This window comes from Rhopalosiphum maidis, chromosome 2, assembly GCF_003676215.2.
Source record: "Rhopalosiphum maidis isolate BTI-1 chromosome 2, ASM367621v3, whole genome shotgun sequence".
Lineage (NCBI taxonomy): Eukaryota > Metazoa > Arthropoda > Insecta > Hemiptera > Aphididae > Rhopalosiphum > Rhopalosiphum maidis.
The window spans coordinates 83,416,738-83,426,671 of NC_040878.1; positions in this window are offsets into that span (position 1 = coordinate 83,416,738).

The following is a 9,934-nucleotide window of genomic DNA, read 5'->3' on the forward strand; positions in this document are numbered from 1 at the left end:
CCCTCTATTAGACAAATTTTAAAGAGCCCGTTTTCCTCTCTCTGTGAACTCTTTTTGCCTCGGAAAATAATTGATAATTGGTGGTGGTTTATTTATTTTTGATACTGTTTTAATGATATTATTATCAGTTTCTTTGGAGGGCTAGAACTAGCTTCTGAGCTATGACCCGTTTTTTCACGTGTATTTGTATTGCTTAAGCTTTCGTTTACAGTAGTGTATATTTAGTATTACAGTATTACTCACTTGAATATCCAGTAGTTGACTCTGTAATTGTGCATTATTCGCTTGTAATTCGGTTACAAGTTTATGTAATGCGTAAGATCTACAAATTGTATAAAACTTTTATACTATAACTAAAATCGGACACGGACGTTTTGGCGCTGCCGTTTTGGCGCCAACTAATATTTCATATATTTAAAATAACAATTATTTTACTATATTTTGAAATAATTATTTAAGTATATTTTTATAACCAACTATTGCTATAATATTTTGAATTGCAAGTTTAATTTTTTGCTATATATATATATTTATATTTTTATTATATCTTGTAATAATTTTTCAAGTACATTTTTATAACTAACTATAAACATGTCTTTATTTCAAATTAATTGTAATAGTTAACAATACAATTCTAATTTCAAATGTATAGAAATATTAATCGGCGTCAAAACGTCCCAGACCGAACTAAAATAATAACTTTTATATTTTAAATCACATAAAATAAATAATACATTTTATAATACTAAATCAACAACTACAATCTATAGTATTAAAAAAACATGATATTGAATATAATGAATGTAATAATGATACACATATTATGATTACTTATTTGAGTTATAAACGACGGCATTGGAGAGCAAGTTCATCAATAACCTCTCTGCTGTAGATATAGGTACATATCTATGGATATTCATTAATCCTAAGCTATTCAGCCTGTTTTCTCCAGCACCAGCGGTATTTCTTAAATAACTTTTAAGTTTACGGATAGTTGAAAAGGAGCGTTGACTCTTGACTCTTAGATGTAGTGACAAACATCGTTGCCAATATGACTAACAGCCTGTGAAATGTGAATTGTAAGAAAAATAATAGAACTACAATTATTATTTCTTGCACTTCGTGAGTAAGTTTTGGAATTTGGTCAAATAAAACAAAATACGGCCGATTGGTGTTCTAACACCCATATCACCCATTCAACCCCCCCTAAATACGCCCTTGGTCGAGATACGCTGTGGCTCACATACCACTGGAGGTACAACGTACGACGAGTCCACTAAAAATCTGACAAATCTTCATAAGGTTAAGCCAACTAACAACTAAATATTAATATGCATAAATATTTATTTTAATTTTATTAGGTCGGTCGTTGAAAAGTTTAAAAAACAAACAGTTTCTTTGTTTGATAATTGTATGAACATAATGCTCGGTAAAAGATTATTAATTTTAATTTTCTGTACATTTAATGTACAGCCATAGAGATAAATATTAAATTGTCTATAGTTAATCAAATAAAAATAGGATTACGAAATGCATTTTTTTTATCTATAGATGTAGATTTTGAATGAAATTCTTTAAGAATTATGTGTACCAACTTCCTATTGTAGATATTACTTAGATATATTTTCCAGGATTTTGATTACACGAATTCGTTTATAATATGATTTTTGAAAATTACAAATTTAATTTTAAGATGATATAGTGATTAATGACTATTTTTTTATCGTAAGTATTACGTAATAACTTATAATTAATATGGGTAACTATGCCGTACTGCCGTTTGCATAGTGAATATTACATAGTATAATTGTGTATTATAATGTATTATAAAAACGCGAATTCGTAAAATTAAACCAATAAAGATTTGCGATTTGACTTTAAAGTTAACTGTGAATTATTTAATTCACACGTAAACAATATTGTCATTAATGTACGATATGTCAATATATATTATATTTTATAATATCTATGTATAATATTACTATATTAATAGTATTACAATTTATTAGATTGATATATTATTATATTATTAACGGTGGTGGTCATCAGTAGCAGTGCCGTAGGGGAATGCAACTGCGGGGGACATGCTCCTTTAGACCGTATAGGAGTGTTCATATAATAATGAAATATTATAGTATTATAATACTCAGGAAGTAAACAATATAATTTATACTAGACACCAGTTATAATGTTTATTTTATGTTTTTACACAGATCCTCCTAGTTGATAATTATTACTTTTTTTTACAAGCAATCATCTAAATTGACTATCAGGTTGTAACGCATACATAACGGCATACAAATTCATAGACCACGAAAAATAATATTAATTAATAGTATATAATAATTGACTATTAAAATAATTATATAAAAAAGAAAACGTTTTATTACCTTTATATGATTTGATTGTATTAGATATTATACGAAAATTAACAAAATAATTATTCTGTTGATATTATAATAGGCTACTAAACTTATAAGCTATTATATTATTTTTATTCAAATAATATGATGTGACATGTCATGTATCGGATACATGACGCAAATTATGTTTATAATTCATAGACAAAAAAATAAATAATTTAATTGGATTGTTAAATGGGCGTTGCACTTTCATCCTGCTATTGGTTCCCAAATATTATTATAGCCAAAAATGATTTTGAGCAGAATTGTTTATTATACTCTGTAGTTAATAAGAAGTTTTACATAATACAAGTGCTTGTAAAAAATAAAGTTAACATAATATGTCATATACAGGATATTATATTATATGGTATCGCCATCGTCAATCTACTATGATATGTAAAATTAACTACCTATTAAGATTTGTCGATTAGGCGTTTTATAATATAAAAATCATATTACTGGTATGATTTTGGATTTTTAGTCTAATAAGAGCCATAAACTCATAATTAACCATGTATCATATTATATGTATCGTTCAGTATAAGTATAATATTAATTATTATACCTACTTGTACTGCAGAAACAGTTTTTATAACAACTATAGATGTAACTGATTGCTCTGATTGATACTTACACACTTACTTACACTTATATACTAAGCAGTCGAAAATTCAACTTTTTAGGTAAAATATCTACTCTCAGTACTACCTAGTATCTATATTCTATAACATATATATATATATATATATAATGCATTAGTAAATTTTAAGTTTCGGGATTTTTAGAGTATACTTACACACTCTAACACACACGACTTTATTTTATCACATAGCTACGTCGTACGTACATAGATTAAAATATTTTATGAAAAATACATATTATATGTGTAGATACTTTGACACATTATTATTTATTAGTGGCGTGGCAAGCATATTTCAAACACAAGGCATAAGATATATGAACAATGACCCACCCATTACCTCCTACAACATAACATATAATTGCTGAATGCTGAATACTTGAATGTTTATTGAGAATTTTTGTTATAGTATGTAGGTCATTAACAGTTTAATATATATATATATATATAAATACTATGATAATTAATTATACATCCATCCACACAAGTTTTAATTTTTAAATTCAAGATAAATTTCTAGGGCTAAACAATTGCATTAGACTAATGTCGTTCACCACGCCACTGCATGTTGCCACCATTGTACATACTACACGTAACACACCTGTATTATTATTTTAAACAAATATCATTTTAAATGGTTCGTTCTCAACGTTTTAGATTGTTTCATGTACCTAAATTATTTAGATATACTATATAATAATATATTCAATATTTATATAAGCTATATGTATAAAAGGAATAACCAAGCGACTATATGACCAAAATAAATATTGACTAAACTGTAGTAAGTTATTGGATTTTTATTCGCTGTACCCATTGTATTTCACGTCCATGAAATATGAATTGCAAAATATATCAATAATTTATTACTATAACTGTTATATAAGCGATATCTATGAATACGTTGATAAATATATGCTTAGATTTAGTAAACTTACGAAACTATTTGTTGTTAACACTAGCAAAATAGTAATAATAGACAATAATAGTTTTAAATTTATTTTTAGAATAGTTTATAATATTTGTATTTTATCTGTTTATTAATTTTAAAATTTTAATAATGTAAAGACTGATGTATGTAATGCTATATATGTGTGTAATAAATACAACCAGTGTATATCAAATATCAATGTATATCTGTTTTAATTATTAAAACGAAATCCATTCCTTGTTATAGTTATGATTATTACATATCTAAAGATAGATTTAAATGAATATAATATTTCCCAGTAGCTTAGCTTATTTATTTTGGATTTTAAAAACTATAAAAACTATGGTTATTAAATATTATTTTGTACTAGCAGTTATTAATTAACAAGTATTATTCACCATTATAAATAGGTAAGTAGGCATGAGTATTTTTTCAATTGAAAATAAATATTTTTTAGTGGATAATGTTAAAATAATAAATTTGTGAGGCTCATTAATCCTATTATAAATAAATTAATAATACATAAATTATGGCATCATATACGTGTATATATATGTATCTTTAATTATAAAAAAACAATTACAAATATAAGCACAATAATAAAAGTGGTTATGTAAAATACATAAATCATTAAATATAACTAGGTATTATATGATTAATAATCATTGTTATAATTCATTTTTTATGAATTGCTGAGCTTGCAACCACTGTGTACAAGATAATACTAAAACAAACAGTATGTTATTATATATTATTATTATATACGTTAATGCTTCAATTTTTTTCAATAACATTTAAAGATTTGTTTTAATAATAGGTATTTTAACACTAATAAGGAACGGACGAATCGGGTGGGGTCAAAATTTAGAAATAATTGTGTAGTAAAAGAACTACAAAATACTGTAATAGGGGTGTTTTATGAACAAATATAATATAAAAATTATAATATAGTACGTAAATGTTTAACATGCCGTCCCCTGGTTATTATTAATAGGCAAATAAACGTGCACATACGAAATCAACAAATTTCGAGTTTGGCCGGTTGAGACTGTATAATACAGGCCACAATGTTATAATATTATACGTTCATTATCGATTGATCGATTCCAATGGAAAATAAACATTATTTTGTTGTTAAAGGCACTGATCCTGGTTGTATTATTAATTAAAAGTTAGTACTCTGATTCAGTCTAGTTTGTTTGATATTTACATCGTTTCATTAAACCGGTCTCTCAAGATGACTTTTATTTACATTTTTTTTCTTACCTAAGCATGAAACTCAGTAATTAAGATTTAAAAGTTTCTAGTATTGATTAATTTGGATTTCTACATTGGTATATATTTTTTATGTTTAATGAATTATAATATATTGACACATTAGCTATAATTTATTTTTATAATTGGTCAATGGTCAGGTAAATATTTTTTTTCTTTCATCATCGTTCATCAGGCCTATTTTTATTATCTGTTATTTTTATCTTAGGAGTTAAGATTGAGTTTATAACTCTCTCTCTCTCTTTCTCTCTCTCTTTTTGTCTTTTATACACATACATTTATGCCACATATAAACTCACTACATTACATTTGTACTACTGTATACTCATTGCGTCGTTACTTGATTGTCCGCATAAAAACTTAACTGGAGGATAGTTTATAGTAGTTATGCATTTATGCCGTTATGCGTCGCATAGTAATAACAGTACACCATAAAATAATGTAATATTATAAAATGTATACATATAATATATGTTTATGATAAAAATTAAAAAGGGATGCTATACTAAAAGCCTTGGTTATATATAGACAATAAATTAAGTATATTATTAAACGTGACCTTTTTCTTAAAAATAGGTCGTTAGGATCATTAAAAAGTCATGGTAGAAACTAGAAGGGGCGTATTAAACTGTATTTTTTTTAAAAATAATAATAATAGATTTTATAAAAACGCAGTATTATATATTGTATTTTATAATAAAGTCGATTGTGTAAAAATGGAAAAACGATAATTCATAATTTTTACCTTTTTTTTCATCGTTAAAAATATGAAAATGGGTGAAAACACATATTATAATATGGCGTTCTATATTTCTATTATTTATTATTTCATTAAAAATACGAAATTAATGCACAAAACGGCCAAGACTGATCGTAAGAATTGTAGGTAGGTACAGTTACAAACTAGATTGAATCACGCAATTTTGATTTTCAAACAAGTTTGATTAGTATTAAATTAAAAATTAACGCATTTAAGTAAGTATAGTAGGTACAGTGTACACTGTACACATTAGGTTCTAATATATATATATACTACAAATGTAATATATTTTTAATTTGCAATAAATATTTTGTATGATTCTATACAAATATATAATTAACAATATATTTTGTTATTTATTTTTTTATTTGAAATATGAGAATATTACTTGTTATATTGGAGTAAGTAAAAAATATCTTTTATACTTTTTATTTTCTTTTTGTGGTTTACCGGTTTTCCCTTTGTTTATTTACTTAAAGTATTTAAATGGTAATTTACAAATTATATAATTATTAATTACTTACACGACGAATAAATAATATTTATTATACATTTCAGTTTGATCAGAAGACAGACAAATTAACTAATAAATGCATTTTTTTATATTTAAGCACGGTGTCATTGAGTTACAACAAAAAATTGTAAAATATGTTATTACATGATCATTTCGCTCGTTCATTCTAGTATTGAGCCTACAGCCGGCGATATTATATATGCAAGTACGTGATATAAAAATTCCAACGACCCTGTCAGTCACAACGACATATTTATAATATGAATAATAAGCGTACCGTGTATAGTGTGTCCTAAGTTGAATTCCACATAATAATTTGTAGTGTATTAAAATGTTTAAATATGGTTTTAACAATTTTTATAATAAATACATATACATATATATATATATATTATCTATAATATCTGGCCTTTAAGTTATAACTAATTTCTAGATTGTACGCATTGTATAACGACATGTACGCGTACACTGTACAGTGTAGACCGTCAAGGTATCTTATTAGTAATTATCATCATCATCATCATCATTGTATTAGCAGTACGTTATGAAATGTTTTGTGCGATCGTCTATGCACGTGTAACTCATATACTTGATAATAACATAGATACGAACGTATTGATCGCCCCATTTTTCCTATAAAAACATAAACATGTAGTATAATATTAACGTTTTTTTTTTTTTTAATTCGAAATATTTCATTATATAATTTATAGGTTAGGTATATTAAATGTAATATACACACATAATGATTAATATTTGTATTTAATATGTATATGGATATGAGGCTAATGGAGTATTGGTCCTCCAAATGTTGTACAGACACGACGCAACGTAATTAATTATGTAATTCATATTTAATAATAAAAAAAATGAAGTTATATTGTCCTGTTTTTGATAACCTTTTATATATTATGACGGGTTTATACATTGTTTGTTTGCGTAACAAAATAGTAGTGGTGTGTTACTTTTTTTTGTCACCGATAAAAATACAGACATTTTTTTTTATTTATTGATTCGATTATTTTATCACCGTTTATATTATAATATATTATTTATCTAAGTTTTGAACGACCAAGGCCCAATTATATACATAAGATAATAATAACAACCGTTCGTTAATAATGATTAAAAGAAAAAGAATGAAATACAATATCCTACGTGCAACTTATAGCTATTGATTAACATGCGTGAACATAGGCGCGCGCACGTGGGTTTCGGGTGTGCCTGGGCACCCCTCGACATGTAATTGGGGCCCTAAAATTTAAGTCATATATAGCATATATATGGGTCCGTATTTTAACTAATGTTACTAGAATAAAAATGGTATTTTTTCTAAAATATGTGGTAAAAGAAATTATGTTTCGGGGAAAAAAAAAATAATACAACGTAAAATATTTTAAATTTGCGTGGCAAAACTTATTACGATTATAACAGCTAAATGTTATTGACTACAAAAGTAAAAATAATAAATAAATATTGCCAATCATCTTGAAAATAGATTTTAGATCCAACTATCTAATAAAATGTTATATAATTTGGTACTAGTAATACCACTGATTAATATATGTGATATAATGTAAGTAATGTTTATTCGTCCATTATTATAATTTATTAAAATTTGTTCATGTATTGTTAAAAGAGGGCCTGAATTGAGAAAAGGGCCCGAAAAAATTGCAGGCACCCCCTGAAATTCAGGTCTGCGCACGCCTGTGTGTGTGAAATTACAATACATTTGAAATGAGTCTGATGATTATATAATTAAATTACAAAAGAGACTAGAACAATTTAAATAAGTGATATCTTCATTAACTACACTCGTTTCAAAATGATTCTACATTTTTATAGAGTGAAGCTAAGTACATTTCGGGATAGGTATTGGTTTTATATTTTTTAATAATAAAAACACTTTTTTGGAGCGACAAAAATTTTCAAAAGTGGTATTTTCTAGTCTTAGCAATTTTAATGATTGTGAAAAGTGAAAATACGTTTAGATAAAAATCATTACAACTCAGTTTCTTAATATTTTGATATATAACCACAAATATTTACGATTAACAGTTATTTTCAGTTTGGTATATTTATAATATGATATTAAAAATTCGTTATACGTTATATAACAATAAACAAAATACACAAAAACGTTATAGATTTAATAAATTCACTGAATCCCGAATTTAATGTTATAACCCGTTTAATTTATCTTAGCACTCGACAACCGTTATGATTAAAAAAAAAACTCTTATCCGAATAAATATCTCCTGTTAAAGATAATATTAAAAAATTTATGGTTATGTGTTTAAAATATATAAAATACATCATTTATATCAGATACACGTCTCGATAAATATTATATTGTACAATACGAATTTCCTATATTAAACGATCAGGAATAAGTAATGACTAATAACCATAAACCTAGAAATAACAGAAGTTAATGTGAGGTGGACTTAAGGGACTTAGTTCCCCTACTTCCGATTACGCTTAAAAAGTGTCACTTAAAACACAACGAATCTCGCCTGGTATCGACTGTGATAACTGGACAACATTATAAAATCACAATTTCATATTTATGTTTATGCGTTAAGATGCTAAAAATAGTATAGAGATCACAGTATCCTTTACCATTTTAACCCTTCTTCCCAAGGCCGTACCTAGAGGGGGTTGACACGAACATTCTCTCTAGGTACGGCCTTGGGCTGTTCCCCTTCACGAGTACAAGGTCTATGGGAATAACGTCCGTCGCGAGGCTTATTAAGTTGCTATTGTATGTGAAATACGGCGTAATATTTTTTAATATTTCAATGTTGTTATTTGTTATTGGTAGGTATATAGTTTAAAAGAATAATGTAAAAATGTATAATACTGTGAACCGTGATCTATTCAAACCGATTGTGTTTGCTTAATTTTCCATGTTCAAGAACAATAACTTTGGTTGTTATTATATAAACATTAAACGTAAAAGTATTGTAATTGCGTATAAAGCTTGAAAATTTTTAAAATTTTTATTAAAACTGTAGATTTTAATGACGTTAGAGTACATATTGTATAACCTGTATAGGCACAGGTCGAAAAGTGATACAGAACCCAGACCTTTAAATTTGAAAAAAAAAAAATTGGAAAAATTGGATTTAAAAATTATTGTTACATTTAAAATTGTATGCTTCACAGAGAAATAACTAAAGGATTTCTTAGAAGTAAATTAGCTATACACTTTATATCATGACCTAATAAGTTACTAAATTTTACCATCAGAGATTTTATAATGTTGTGAGGGGTATTCAAGTATAGTAGTAAACCGTCCGACACTGTAATAAGCACTATCAGAAAACCCTAAAGCTTTTTTCGTTTCATGCATTAATTTGCTTTTTGAAGATATGGTATGGTAATACTTTCATCCATAATATCGATT